This window comes from Augochlora pura, chromosome 8, assembly GCF_028453695.1.
Source record: "Augochlora pura isolate Apur16 chromosome 8, APUR_v2.2.1, whole genome shotgun sequence".
In the NCBI taxonomy this organism is placed as follows: domain Eukaryota; kingdom Metazoa; phylum Arthropoda; class Insecta; order Hymenoptera; family Halictidae; genus Augochlora; species Augochlora pura.
Genome location: NC_135779.1, coordinates 9905422 through 9921374, shown reverse-complemented (window position 1 = coordinate 9921374; position 15953 = coordinate 9905422). Strand labels below are relative to the sequence as shown.

Here is a 15953-nt window from a genome sequence, read left to right as displayed (position 1 = left end):
TACATATATAGCAATAGTTTTATACACTACATGTTTTATGATTTGCAAACAACAAATTTATGCAGCGTGTCTATTCAAACGGCACTTTTAAACCTGAAGCTAGAACTTTTACATTCTTTGATTGGAGTGAAAATAACGAAAGATCTACTGTACATTTGTTCCATAATAATATCACAATGATACGAAATTTACTTATAAAATGAAATTAAAAAATAATTTCCTGAAGAAGTACGATTAGCTACGATAAATAAGTTCTCGCGAAGGTGTTACCGACCGTGCAGAACCCGGCGACAGGGTTCGTCGAATAGCCACAGATGCCGCCATATTGTCTCCCGCGGAATCAATGACATCGAGTCGACCGCTCATTCACGGCCGCAGAACGGTCGTTTCGCGTCCGATAAATCTCGACGACGGAGTCGAGGCGGCTCTCGATAGTGCGTGCATCGGCGAATCGTGGACGGTCAGTATCGATAGACGGCATCCCCACGCACGGGCCCGTCGGGTAGCGTAGAAACTGTAGAAAGTGCTGGTGCTGGTACTGGTGTACGGATGTCGAACAGGTGTCCCCACTTTGCCATCCTAACCTCGGAGATGCTCAGTGGCTCTGCAGTGTCGGATGTACACGTATGTGCGACGTACGGGATGTGCATCTGGAGGTGTTCTCGTTACTAGGTCACAAGAAGGTGTGTATCAATGAGAGATTCGTAGTAACCGTTGCGGCTGGCCGCTGCAAGTCGAAAAGACAGTGGTACGCGGCCAGGGGGAGCGGTACGCGTGTGACGAACGCCGCGGAGATAGCCTTTTCTCGTTCCCCGTTTCTTCGAGTGCGTTCGCTTCGAGCTTGACCGATCGTATCCAGTCGCACCTGGCGCCTCTCGGGAGCCCGGATCTCCGTGTGCGAGCCGCGTCCTGCTTTCCACTCGTGTCCAGCTTTTTCGCGGACCTCCGAAACATCGTTCCGACGCGAAACTTTTCAGTCCGACTTAGGCAAGGCGGTTGAATCGCGTTACGTTTTCGTGTGTCCGGGATCCCCGAGCGTCGGACTGTTACGCGTGTAAGGAATTCCGCGCCGGCATCTACAGTGTGTACGTCGAATAACAGATCTCCGCAGTGAACCACTTCGAGTCGGACCTGTTCAGCTTCTCTCATCCCGATCCGCCGTATCGCCGAACCTGGGTAAATAAATCTGGCCAAATGTGTCCGCCAGTGACACGCGACCGATCTTCGACCATGTGGCGTGCAAGTTAACGGTGCTGCCTGCCTAGATGTATGCGTGGTATTCGAGCGTATCTTACTTAACCCTTTATATGGACTAACACTTTGCAAGGGAGAGAGAGAGAGGGAGAAAGATATCGTTTAATTGTCGGGGATTTTTAGTCGAGGGTCAAGGATGACCGACGGATTTCTTATCTGTAGAAAAGTTCGCAAAGATAAACCGCTTGCATGTCGTTTATTCGCAAACGGAACTGTTCAATACGTAGCATGTGTGCGAGAAGTTAACGCGTGGCAAGATTGTTTTCTCGCTTCGCCCACTTTGTGATTCTCCGTGCGTGTGTACCTGTGTGGTGAGTGGAACGACTACAGTGACGGTATCGGGAGCTGTTCGAGTGGTCTCTCGAAACGGTATCCTCGTTAGGTACCGAAACGCGGCCCGGTAATCAGTGCTGTACTTCCACGTACGATGATTGTTGTCGACGGCTTCGATGGATGCTTGAGTCAAAGTATTAGCTTTGAGTCTGGTCCACACGTAGGACATCATCGGATAGAATATTTTGGTATTTCAATAACTGACGGGGTACCAGAGCGATCTTCCCCTCCGCTTATATAAATCCAGAGAAATTAGTCGACGTTTTTGACAAATCTATGTACAGATTGAAACGGGTTCGCTACCTTCCCCCAAGTTAGCGAGTTATTTTCACATTCCGCGTTCGCATAGCTCCGAATCGGAGGGTGCCACCCCCCGTAAGTCACTGTATTCGCTCCAGCCGCAGTACCCGTGTTTCACGTTCGATTCACCGTGGAACCGGACCCGCGAATTCTCCGTCTGGTTGGTTGGTCTTGTTGCTCGTGGAACCAGTAATCTTATTCCAGCTACGTCAGTGTTCCGTTTAAAGGAATGCGGCACACCTGCTCGTCTTTTACTGGGCTCCCAAGGCCCATCGATGGACCCTCCCCCCCTCGTTCGAACTTCGTTTCAAGAAAACCACCGTCGAGCACATAATGCGGTAAAAGGTCGCAACCTATCTGGCAAACTGCATTCGATCAAGCGTCTGTCGTTTGTAAAGAATATTTTCCGTCGTCGATACTATTGTCGGAGACTTTGAAAATATTTTCACAGGTATTGAACGGATCTTTCAACGAATAGAATGAACCGTTCTCTCTGCCGGTTGGAAATCTGAAAGAAAGAAAACATGGTTAATTGATGAATGTCATTCATAGCTTCGCCGTGACTCATCTTCGTTACAAAGACATTTTCTTCGGAAAGGAAAAGCCGGTTCTCTCTGGTCAGGGCTGCAGAATAGACGGCATACTTTGATAATGATTAATAAAACGAGTGAAAGGTGTCCCGTGGAGTTCGCTCGGGTTGATGAGCGGGTTGACCGGTTAAAGGCGACGCGTTATTCGACCTGCAAGGACACGTGGATCGAAACCCGATCTCCGCTCTGTATGCAGTTACGCGGCGTGTCTTCATTGATCGATACAGTAAAAAACCGCATTCGAATATATGCGTCGTATCAAAAGTTCTGCGCGAAAGTGGATAAACAAATATACACGTACGCGTCGAATCGAGAACCTCCTTCTAGTTTTCAATTGGTCAAACCTTTGTACTCGAGACCATTTTATCTCCATCATGGCGACATATCTTTCAGCTTACAGTACTTTCATTTGGTATCATGATTTTTATTTGATTTATACAAAATTGAACGTGTACACTTACGGACGACTTCTATTATTTGACGATTTAACGAATACAGACAAATTTAGCAATGAGAAAATGTTTTTGAAAGCAGTACAGTAATTTTTAGAGTCGCCTCTAAGTCGTTACTCGCATGCAAAGGGTTAATAACCTTCCATGCGATACTTTTTGCCTCGACAGACTTTTCAAGGTGGTGTTTCTGGGAAACGTAAAAGCGGAAAATTTATACTGCTCGTGGACCATTAGTGCGCCATTTGGTTGAATAAGATGGAGACGTCGGATTTGGCAGCACTTTCTCCAGAATACAAAATTTTATGGTCTCCTTCTTGATAGGATGAATGAGATATGGCCCGCGGCAATTCCAGCGGTGCTCTCCGCAGCGTTCTATAGGGACAATAGGCTCGAGAGAACGCGATTACGGCGAAACACGTGAAAGTCACGATTGTTGGTCGTTACGGAAATGGTATATTCAGAGAATCGTATCGGAACGATAATGGACCGATCCGCGGATTTAGTTAAACTGTCATTAACGACGAGTGCGCGTACGATCTGCGCTCGGGGTTCATCCGCAAGCGAGGCAATTCCATTACGCCGCGCCGAGAGAGCACAACCAGCCCCGGGAAATTTTCGGAAAATCGCTGTTGCCATACGGCGCGTCGATAAATGAATTTCCGACGCTCCAGAATTAACGCGAAGCCCGCGTAATAGTCAGAATTTTCGAACTGGCAAGTTTGCACCCCGCCGTCGCACCGATTAGTACGGTTAGTCGTATAATCGAATCATTTACTTCGCCGCAAGTTACGCGCTCGTTTAGCAGAACGAATCGCCCCGGTTGTCCCGCGAATTGCATCGTTTGAAAAATCTCAATGTTCCGGGCTAACCCGGCGCGTTAAACAATCGGCGCTGTTATGACGTCGCTGCGCCGTACGATGTAGAACAATTAGGACGCCATTAGCGTATCCACGTCGTCCAACTATCGAAGTCGCTAGTCACGGTCACGTCCGAAGTTTTTCATGCCACTTAAAATACGTTTGCAAAGTTATTTCGGCATCAGGCGGGTCCCGCGATATTTTTATGCTGTAAAAATAGTTTCCCCTTTCCACGCTTTCATCGGCTATTATTCGGCCGGTGATTACGAAATATTTTCGGATCGAACGACAGATACGACTTCCACGGCCCACGTGGAGATGCCTATCTTTTTTATCGGGGCTTCGAAAGTGGAACAATCGACGTCACTCGAGAACTGTATCATACCACTTGAATTACTGATTTTTTTGTTCGTCGTTGTTGGGGCAGCGAAGCTCCGGCCACCAAGCCGGCGGTACACCGATTTAATTCGGCGTCACCATGTGACCGAGTCCGGACACCTTCGAAACGCACCTCCGCCGCGCATTAATCATTCCCGAAGCGGTGAAATGTCGAGCGGCCTCATATTTTATGCACTACATCCGCCGACTTTTTCGAATTCGTCGAATCCTTTCGTCGACGCTTCTCTTACCCGCGCCCGCTCTCTATTTCTTTCATCGCCCCGACGTCCGGTTCGTTCTGCATTCAACTTTACGTGATGGAATTTTAAACGGTCGCGTTAATGGTAATAACATATATAATACGGGCTTATCGTCGCGTGGCCGCCACGGGGTTAAGAACGAACAGAGACGGAAGGTGGGGGACGGAGAACCGTAGACGAGACCGACGACTCGTTGAGCGGCTTCAAAAAGCGACAGAAATCAAGGGTCGGCAAACTTTTCTCCTGAAAGGCCTTCTCCAGGGCCGAGAGGCTAAATTGAAGCTGTTATTTAGCTAGACACTTGTAAAACAAAAACGTTTCCGCACATCCTTCGTTCGGGAACGCTGTTTGTGTTGCACGCCCTAATCTCTGTCTATTTTCCTGCGAAGACAAGTGAGAAACAGCGAAGCAACTCTCTTTTTATTTCTCAGGTATTATTTATTTAATGTAGCAAACGTTTCTTTGTTTTGTTGTCAGTAGGTTATTCGTTAAAAAGCACGTCTGATGATAAATACAATTATTTGAATACCAGAATTTTTAACAATATGGTTATTATATCAACATTACAAAAATTTGGCAATTCTGTGCGAAATTAATATATATTATTATGTCTATATTTAAAAACAATTATCATAAATGCAATTAGAAATAAACTTAATATTTAATTTGTTCATCACAGGACAGAGTGACAAAATTTTTGAATGCGATAGAGCGACAATATTTTTTTCACGCTGACACGTTGCAGAAAAACTTGAAAATAGAGATAATGTAGTATGTAGTATTTTTTAATATTAAAGATTTATGGTAAACTTGAAACGTTCCAACAAATTGTAATCTATCTAGTACCGTGTACAGTTTGATCTCTTTTTATAACATGTCATACATCATTTCCAGAGATTTGGACCCGCTGATTTCAAATCCGATCGTAAAATTTATCTACCACTTCAGGATTTTAGAGAAAGAAGCTAACGAAATCGTGATTCCGTGAACCTGTCATTATTTCGGCCATTGTACAAATGTTACTTTTAACACATCGTTACTAATTATGTAATTTTTAGGTTAGGAACCGATCTATTTGCATCGTTTACATTTGGCATAGATGACCGACATACGCGCGACGCGATTTCATCACTGATGATATGCATGTATAATGCGAGGATTTAAAAAGTTGCGGACGTTGGATAATTGCCGCGCGCGTCGCACGGCAGCTCCCTCTCGAAATTCAAATCAGACAAAGCACGGCCGACTTTGAGGTTAGAAAGCATCCGTAGGTGTTGTTTCGTGGTTCAGGTTTGAATAGAGGGACCCGCACAATGGAACCGAGCGAGAGCGCCTAGAAAAATGAAGCTATTAGAACGAGTCCTACATTCGCCTAGTAATTGGACGATAAGAGGTGAGCGGTTACTTTTCGCGCACGTTTCAAGCGTTATCTGTAACGAGCGATTTCTCTGACGGCTTCGGCTAGGTTAACGTAATAGGGGCCCGCGTTTCACCGGCGGCTGAAGTCGTAACACACGTCCGTGATTACCCACGCACACACGATCGCCCTGCCGGGATCAAATTGAAACAATGACATTGAAAGCAACATTTTACATACAGAACGAAATTTCGACGTGAAAGATTTCTATCGCGGAGCAGTTTGATCGAATCTACGCCGCTCCCAGAAACTTTCCGCGACGGCCGGATATTTCATTCCGAAAATTAAATGGTTCAGCATTAAATGGATCGTATACTATTGAAATAATGTTCCGCGCAGCCTCGACTGCAGGTTATCCGCTTTTGTATGCGAAACCTTTGAAGATCGCTCTGCACGCTTCAACGAAAATTATTCACGACATTCGTCTATATGCTCGTTCTTTTCTTTAATTCATTCCTCATGGCTGAATTGTTCCGTATAATATCCATTTGGAACCGGCCAGTTGCGAAACTAACCTGAATCGATGCTTTTGAACTTGGGTTTGCGACAAGGGGACAATCACGCCAGTCTAATTCGCCGGAACCTGCTATTAAATGTCTAAAAGTTAATTTGACTGTAAAAGTTATTTCATATTTTAGTACATACTATTTTATTTAATGTATTCAACGTGTAGCTAATGTATAATTATTTATGTATATTCGGTTCTGTTGTCGTACAGTAAAAGTTTTCCAGAAAAAACCGGGCAACAAAATACCCTGTAAAAAAGTACCGTGCAAAAAATACCGTGCAAAAAAGTTACCGTGTAAGAAGAGAATTGGGTGTACATAATTAATTAGCTGATATTGTGTAGCGAGCCCGAAAATTGATTTTATCTGCATCGCGTCAGGTATTCGACGGGACGTAACTGCCCGCGAGACTCTAAATTCGCTAACGAACGCACCGGATGCCCGGGATGGTCAAATTCATCGGAAACAGGGATAGAAAATTGCGGCGCGCCAGAATTGAAAACCCGTTTCTCACAATTACCGCGCGAAATAGGTTACAGAGAGGTGTTTCGCGCAATAAATATATAGATAATTACGCGGAGAATTTAATTGTGCCACGGCGGCGGCGGCGGCCTGCCGGAACAGAAACGTGCCGACGCAGAATTACCGGTTTTTATTTTTCGTCGGATCCAGCAAAACTGTATCGATCAATCCGTTTCCGGGTGCGCAGCGCATTGTTAATTTATATCTCGTTACCCGGAAAAACTCGATGCCGGTTTTGTGACCCGTATAAAACGGCGCGTAATAACGGTATTCGCGCGATCTTCATTGTATCGCCGGTATTGTCGGCATAATTAGGACCGCCGGCCGGCATTACGGGTGTTAGAAAACCGGAGATAAGAAAGTCGCAGATAAGGCTCGCGATAATGAAGGAAGATCGGCCGCTCTCTCCCCTCGAATTGCCCGCTTTTCGACCAGAAACTTCGTCCTCTTCGAATGCAAAATACTTTCGGCGGACTTATCTCGCAGCAAGAACGATTATGTCGCTAAATATTAACTCTTATACAACGTGCAGATTATACAGAGCGTCCCGTTAATCGCGATGGTACCAAATTTTCGTCAAAAATTTTCCGTTTATTATCTCACAATGGAACATCGATTATTCGGACTACTAATGTCCGAGCTATTGATTATTTTTATCTATTCCATACGATACACAATTCAATCTGGAACGATGTCAAGCAACTAAATTAATTATACGACACCGTAGAAATGTCAGGAGGTCGTCTGACTAAGTAATTGTTCCATTATCCGAACACTTAACTCTCCGAGACTAGTCCGGATAATCGAGTATGTGCACCGTGCTATTACTATATATTTTTAGCTTACTTCGTTACGTGTCCACCACGTTGATGTGTGACGCTGTTGTGTAACGAATATTGACAAAGCGAGAATCAATAAATTGTAATTCAGTGGAATGGTATTGATTAAAAAGCTCTGGCTTATAGAGAGAATGAAAAAAAAAAACAAGTCGCAGCGAAATAATATCACGACGACGGTCGGACTCTTTCTTCATACATAAACTCGGCGTTTACCTACAGTGAGCCACGTGCAAGTCATAAACGAGTAATTTGCATTTTCAAATCACTCACGATAACGCGGCGTTGTTTTACACAATTTTATTTCCAGTTGAACGGGTATTTGCATAAAGACAAACATATCACAGACCACTAATTATCACTACGTTCATGGACGATAACGAAAATACTAAAGATAAGAACAAAAATATTGCACACGTAGTAGCCGCAGTTCCTAATTGATTGAAACAGACGATTACGTCTTTTTTTATTATTTATAAATAATAATTGTTATATAAGGAACAAAGTTTCAACGCTGACTAGGGAATACAGATTAAGTTCCATCTAATTGTTTATAAGAAAAATAGATCTTTGATTAACGGACGATCACTTCGCACAGAACTCTCTACTACTTAACCGGGAAAATTAGGTTAAACTATTTATTACCACGAGGAATGGAATCCGGCGGTTTAGTAACCACGTATGTACCTGAGGAATTGGGCTGTGCCATTTATCATCGCGGTGGACACAATCGGTGGATCTCGAACCGCCTCGAATGCATACAAATAATTTGTACTCGCATTGAACTGTTAAAGATCGGCACGAAAGTTTCCCGCAACATTGTTTTCACGGCGATCCGGGCAGATCGCTGATAACGTCGGCCTACGAGTTATTTTCGTCACTTTCGGGGAAGTTCCCTCCGTTTCCGGGACCGATAAATCATTCGCGATCGCGATCTCGGTCCACGACGAACCGCGCCGGGTTTTCGAGCGGATTCGCGCGCCCGTGACAATGGTTCGCGCGGTCCCGAGAAATTAAATCGTCCCGGCGCTGCGAGTTAATTACAGGGGCAAGACGATAACGCGACTCCCGGTGCTGCTCTCGGGGACGAACGCGGTGAATTCCGATGCAACGGGTCGGCTTTTGCGGCCGATCTCGACCGGTATTGACACGGATACGACGCGCAAATAATTCGCGGCGAAGCCGACGCCTCTCGTTGTATAGGCCGGACGGCACGAATTATTTCTGCTGTGTACTCAGGGCGAGGCTGTTCCTGCGGCTACGCCGGAAACGATGCGATTTCTGTTGAATTTGTACCGGATGATAAGATAGGCTTGTTTGCCGCCACCATACTTAAACGCGACGGCTTCGGTTTCCAATAGGAGAGATCCACCCAACCGGGCGAGACCAAACGGGAGAAGGGCATCGCCACGGAATCGATATCCTCGAATTTATTGCGACTTCGGGGAGGGGACCGATCTTTCTGAAATTTTAAAAAGTCATGATCCGCTCTGAGCATTTGCTACATTAACGCAATTCTCAAAAATTGAATGGATTAACGGCACGTCCTAAAGGCGAACTAATTTTTAGGCCAGATTACTAAAAGTAGAAGAAATGAATCGAAAATGTAATCATGATTTTTAAGGTAAAATCTAATTTCAATCAATTTTCATGGAAACTTAATTTGCAGAAAAGTAGAAGTTTAAGTTAGAATAGAGTTTTAATATAAAATTCAATCGTAATCGGATTCATTAGAAAAATTTTATTTATAGTCAGTTTTAACAGACGTTTAATCTATAGAACATTTAGAGTAAAAATTTGAATTGAAATAGATTTTTCATATAAAATGTAATTATAGTAGGTTCTCTCAGAAAAACTATTATAAAAGAACCTAAGGAGAAATGCTTCTCTAAAGAAGCTTCGTGGTAGAAAATGATCTAAAAATATCAATTAATTATTTAACCCTCCGATGACCAACAAGGTCCCTGGGGACCTATGACGTTTTGAACGATGCGGCATTTTAATACGGTTCGTCCGAACAGGCGCAGCTTTCATGACTTTTATAAATGGGATGTCTAGAAGAACTATTACGGTTAACAATAAAAACTATTATATGTATGTCACGCCATATTAATAGAGAAGGTCCCTGGGGACTTTGTCGGGCTTTGATCGTTGAAAAATTTGTCGGTCATCGGAGGGTTAAATAAATCAACGTCCACACACGATGGGATCAAGTCGATCAATCGAATAGCTTTGAAGACTGAATATTATAGTTCTGCAAGTGCACTTCGGGGATCATAGTTCAAACGGGAGTTCGTCGCCAGCGATTCTTTTTATTTATCACGCATCTCCGATACGAACGAAAGAAACGTCGCAACGGAAAAGTTCGCCGCCTGATTTCGTTGTAGAACACGGTTTCCGCGGCGCGGAATAAATTTCATCGGGATCCTCGCGCGGCGGTAAGAGGTTTGCCCGTGTTTGCCAAATGTTTGAGAAGGATCTACGCGGTCTGGAACCTCAGCTGCGCACACAACAACAGGTACACCACTTACAGTGCCTCAATTAACAGAATAAACAAGCTCCGTTGTAACAGGTCTAATCAAGTTTCCGGGATTCCGTGGGGTTCGCCGGGCGCCGCTGGGATTTTTCGAATTTAATTTTCCCCGGGAACGATGGATTATCTCGTCTCTCGGCAAACGTCTGCTCCGTGACTCTCGTAGTTTCATTAGATACCTCGGGTTCGACGGTCTTTTCGTTATTTTAATACTGCGAATGCTCGAGAAGAAGCTCCACTTTCACGGGGACGTCTGCAGTTGGACGAGGAATGCGAATTTTATTGTTCCGGATACTTGTCTTGAGATGTTTGACCTTTGCAAACGCACAGAAGAATATTAATAATCGTCGGGAAACATGTACAGTAGACGCAGGTGTATTTCTTGTATATCTGATGGGCGATGTTGCCCGTGATATTGCTAAAACGGCGTTGGCAATTATTGACGCTTGATAAGAGAATGGAGGATTATTTTTTCATATATAAAAACTGTCTATTTTAATACGAGATCGTCATTTATATTTTGTCTGCCAACGTCATCCACCATATTCGCACGATGCCTCAATCCTTCAACTCAATATTTTCGAGCTGATACAATAAAATTCTAATGAAAGTCCACGCAACGGAGTCTGAAAATCAGTTTAGTTTCTTATCGCAGTATGCGAAATCATTGAAACGTTTTTAAAAAATTTAATTCGTCTCAATTGAAAAAACATTTAATATTTTTCAAACAAGGGGATTCCTTCCAATACCTAAGAATATTAAAAGGAAGTTAACTTGTTAACAAAAGTATTAATATCTTTCCCGCATACGGTGCGCTAAATGAAGCAGAGATTTTATGAAAAATTGTCTGCTGTCCGCGGAATTCTTTTTATCCCTATTTTCACGGCAGGTTATCCGCTGTTGGGCACCGCGCACGCAGCGAGACTGAAACCGAGAGGAATAAGACGAGCTGAAACGGAAATTCCAATAATTCGTCTTGCTGGTAGCACAGATAAGATCGTTCTTTTCCGCAGGACGCCGGGAATCGGCGAAACGTCACGGGGCCAGCGGGAAAACAATTCTCTTAACCATTACCAATGGCGAGCAGCGTCCTTTTAATTCTCTCGCCGTAGCGGCCCGCAATCGAACGCGATGCTATTGACGCAGAATCGACATACCGACCGAAACAAAGTGGCGCATCGCTTCGTTTTACGAGTGCACGGGCATGTTGCCGAGCCTTCGGATCGCTCGATCCCCGGGATTTGTTTAGCGATTTTCTCGCGCGCGGAAAAAAAGGACCGAGAGCGACACACAATGGCAACATTTGATCACTTTTGCAACGGAAACGCCGAACTTTCCATTAAATTAAATTACAGCGATGAGACCTTCTTCAAATTGAAGCTGAAATCTTGCGGAATATCGGAAAAATATGTAGAAAAAATGTTGAATTACTTTTCATCCGGAGTATATTTATTTAAGTTGATTATTCATAGAAAAATTGCGATTTCGTTATGAATTTTTTGCAGGCATTTTATCGAGTCTGAAGATCACTTATTATTTTTCTTTTATTGTGCAATATTTAGGCTTTGATTTAAAAAGAGTTTCGTGGTTCTATGTAGACAGGAAAATTCAGGGTGATACGTAGAAGAAGACCATTGTTTTAGATCGAAAGAAACTTATCCCGTTATTAATTTGGTCTCGTACATTATTGGACTTTTAATAAAATACCCCTGAAGATTTATTAAAAAGTGTTCATATCCATGATCACAGCAGTCAATCGAGTGTAAGTCCTCCAAGAAAAATGTTGGCAAGATGAACGAATTCCGAACTCGTCGTTAAAATTTTCGAATTATAATCCAATAGCTACGTCCAAAATAAATTTCCCTCCAAATAACATTTCGTCCGTCAGCATATTATTTGATAGTCAGATAAAATTATATTTGTTACTCTCTACCTCTTATCCGTCATCCGACACAAATTTTTCTGAACACTGACATATACGTGGACGACCTTATTCTCAATAAAATAGAAATAACACGAACAATAATAAAATTTTCGAGCCCCGATTTTTACTGTGGATTTGCACATGATGTAGAAGAGAAGTGGTTCGCGAACTTTTAAAACCGCCAATTGTTTCGTAAAAAGAACAATATTTTTCTCGTCGGAAAAAACCAGTTGGCAAAATAATTTGCACGTAATTCGACTGAGCGTGGAAAATGCTGTCAGACTGCATATTTCTAAAATTATAATTCCGTCGATAGCGCGGCGATTTCGCCGCAAAAACGAGCGAGGATCCGCAGCATGCGCCATCGCGGCCCCGAGGAGCGCGCCGGAGTCTCTCGTCAGAAAAATGATTATTGAGTCCGCTCTGGGAGCACGATCTCGCGTGGGGCTCCGTCCGACGAGAATTTCAAGTCGGCGTCCCAACCCCCGCCGGCAACCCCGTTCTTCGGAATTGTCGGAGAGTTATAGTTCTGACGCGATATATATCGTGTGACGTCGACGCCGCCGCCGCCGCCGCGAAGCTGAAACGCTTTGTAAAATCCATAACGCGCCGACCCGAGCGTTTTGTACGTGTTTTCCGGGCGGAAGTTATTGCCGCGAGGCGAGACACACGCGTGCGAAACTCGCGCGGATCCGCGGCGAAAGACTTATGCCCGTCTCGAGGAACGGTTGCGGGTCGCATCCATCATCGCCGCGCGAGAAACCGGACCCGGCCGAATGGAAACTCCGATTATTAAATTCGAGTTTCCCGCGCGGCCCCTCGTCAGCCGTCCATTATTTACCGTTTCGTCGGAACGATTGGATTCGCGGGGCGACGCCAGCTGAAATTAAAAACTGGAAACGACAGTCTCGGACCCGGACGCGGCGCGACCGGTAATTAGAAACGCGCGAAACGCAATGCTAATTAACGTTTAACGCGGTCTCGGTTCTATTTTTCGTTCTGTTCATCGGGGCGCTCCGACAAATTGCGATTCTCGTCTTCTTAGATTTGTCTGGGAGACGGAAATCCGAGTAATTGGAATGGCCGTGCGGCGAAGCCTTGATTAATGACAAACACTAAACACTGCAACACTCGTGATTAATGGACGACGGATCTTAGCCATTTTTCACGGAAATGGACAAATGAGAAAGAAAATTGCGAAGCGATTCAAAAGATTTAATAATGTTTCCATGTTGTTTTCAATCTGTTAACATTATTCGAGTGTGCCATTTTCGTGGAACTTCCATTTCTTGTAATCGACCCGAGGTAACTTTTATTTTGCATACTGGTCCGCAGTCTGAGCGATTAGTAGACAAATTTATTGCTTACGTCGAGCAATTTCGATCGATTCTATCATACTATATGAGGCTATATTTTTTTAATTATTAGTGATTCGGTAAAACTTTAAAGTCGCATGACGATTTATTATGTTTCTTATTCTAATTTCATTTTTAATCACTTCAGGTTTTGTTTCTTAAACGGTTTCCTCGGTGTTAATAATTTATTTTGGTCCAACCTTTCCAATAATCTAACTCTCCTTCTCCATTTTCGTCGAAAAGCGTGTTAAATTACGGCGGAGTCTCGATAGGTGCACGATATGGGAGAAAGCTGCATGGAACTATCGAAGTTCGCGCAATTAATGGTGCTCGTAACTATTAGCCTCATAATACCTCTCATTACAAGTCCAATAGAACTAAAATTTACGTCTTCTCTCTCTCTCTCTCTCTCTCTCTCTTTCTCTCTACACGTACGTCACCAATTTTAGTATATTAAATTCATATAAATTTAATGTCTATATTATGCGCATACTCATTGCATTTTAAATAGCAATCTAATTCTAAATTACCTATTCTTATATTCGATTTTGTCCTTCTTGAAAATCCTCTTTGTTCACCATCTTTATCTTTTTTATATCTTCTCTTATATTATTATTTTTCTTTATTTCTCTTAGTTTTCTAATTTTGCTACAATGTCATACTATTGCAACGCAAGGATTGGTTCCTACTGATCAAATAAATATTATTATTAATGTCACTATCATTATTATTATTATCATCGTTGTTGTTGTTATCAAAATATTTCATCATTGGCTTCGGTTACCAATATTGCTCACGGTGCACTATAACATTCAGGATCCATTGTGCTCTCCGTGCCCGAAAATGTCTCGGAAAGAATACTTCTACGACGGCGCCCTAAAAGTTCCATTTCGCAGCACGTGTTTACGGAATGTAACGAGATTGAAGTATCGGGGTCACAACTCTTGAGATTCCGCGGCGGAGAGGAGAGAAATAGGGAAGAAAGTATCGAGTGAGAAGGCGCACCGGTATCCTAAAAATTTCATTCCCATCGCGACGTTCCTTCACCAAACACGAACGTGATCGGGTTCCCGCGGTCTGGAAGCCTACATTCGCATATGCACACCGAAGAAGCTGTTCTTATCGTGCAACCGATATCCTTGGATCCAAAAAGTACACCGTCGAATCATCGTATCGTCGCCGGTTGATAACGATAGCTTCGCAGTGATTCTACAGCGGCGCACGGTTAAATATACATTGTGGTTCCCGGAACCGGCACGTAAATTCTCGCGTGCAAGACATCGCTTATCGATCGTTCTGTTGAACGTTAAATATTTTTTACATTACACGTTACATTAACATTGAAAATTCGTTTCCTTGAATAAATACGCGAAGGTGGAAATGTTTTGCGACAAGTAATATTCCGACGGAATGAAAAATGAGCGATAACGTGTTATTAGCATGAAAATATGGTAAATACGCGCTTTTAACTTCTACATATGAGAAGTTTGCATATCGGGGTATTTTTCGGTCTTAACAAATGGAATAAGCAGTTGTAAGATAAACGAGACAGTTTTCAGATAACAGACTTTCGAAGTATCTCCATGATAATATAACATTCTAGACAGTAAAGATTAAAAACCTAGAAAATTTGAGATATTAGAAAATGATAGATTGAACTCGATTAAAAAGAAAATCGATCTATTGACCCGCCAGGTTGGTAACCTCTTTAAATCAGCTGCTTGGTCATCTTATCCGGCCAGGCCCTTTAATCATCGTCATTCTAATTAACTGTTACGCAGAGGAGTTCGCCGTTCCTGTCGCGCGTTTCGCGAATCGAACTGCGACTACGCGTCGATATTACCGTGACGTAATATCGTGAAATTCTATTCGCGAGATGCAACGATGCGAGAAGTATTGCTTTGGTGCTCTCTCGGGGTCCTTTGACGATAGCACCCGCCCACACACAGACACGGGCTCTCGCGCGCGCGTAAAACGCGATCGTATAGGTGCACGGTCTATCCGGCGATAGGGGACGAGGAGAGCAGAGTTTTTCCGATTGGCTCGTACGAAAATCGTTCCACTAAATCTCCGGTTGAATTAATATCGGCCGGCGAATCCCCCGATGTCATAGATCCTATCGCGTTATCGATCGGCTCCGCGATCCGCCGTCGCTACTCTTCTCGAATTAATGAGGGCTCGCCGCGCCCTCGGCTAATTCCCAGATCATTTTTTCCCGGATTACGGCGGGCCTCGATCTTCCGGCGCTCGTCGACCGGGAAACTTCGAGTGGCACCACTCGCGCCGTATTTGTACCGATTGTTCGTTTTCGATCATTGTGCCCGGGCAAAATCGAGAACCTATTCAGGACAATGGTTTTCTTATGAATCGCGGGACTCGTTTGTCGAGCACCGGATTGCTCGATAAGTTTAATCGGCGCACGCCGATCGGAATTAT

General features: G+C 43.8%; 1 protein-coding gene across 6 annotated transcripts in view; it reads left to right on the top strand.

Moving 5' to 3' along the window:
- The first annotated feature begins 392 nt into the window (after positions 1-392).
- The window catches only part of Pgant5 (polypeptide N-acetylgalactosaminyltransferase 5), a 23848-nt gene continuing 8287 nt past the window's right edge, over positions 393-15953 (top strand). For 2 of the 6 annotated variants that reach the window (XR_013494697.1, XM_078188691.1), the window contains exon 1: positions 396-683. The gene's annotated coding sequence lies outside the window, so the exon portion shown is untranslated. Of the gene's footprint in view, positions 684-716; positions 1177-5702; positions 5818-15953 lie in introns of those variants that run through there. The other 4 variants (XM_078188696.1, XM_078188695.1, XM_078188692.1 and 1 more) reach the window with 4 other exon arrangements.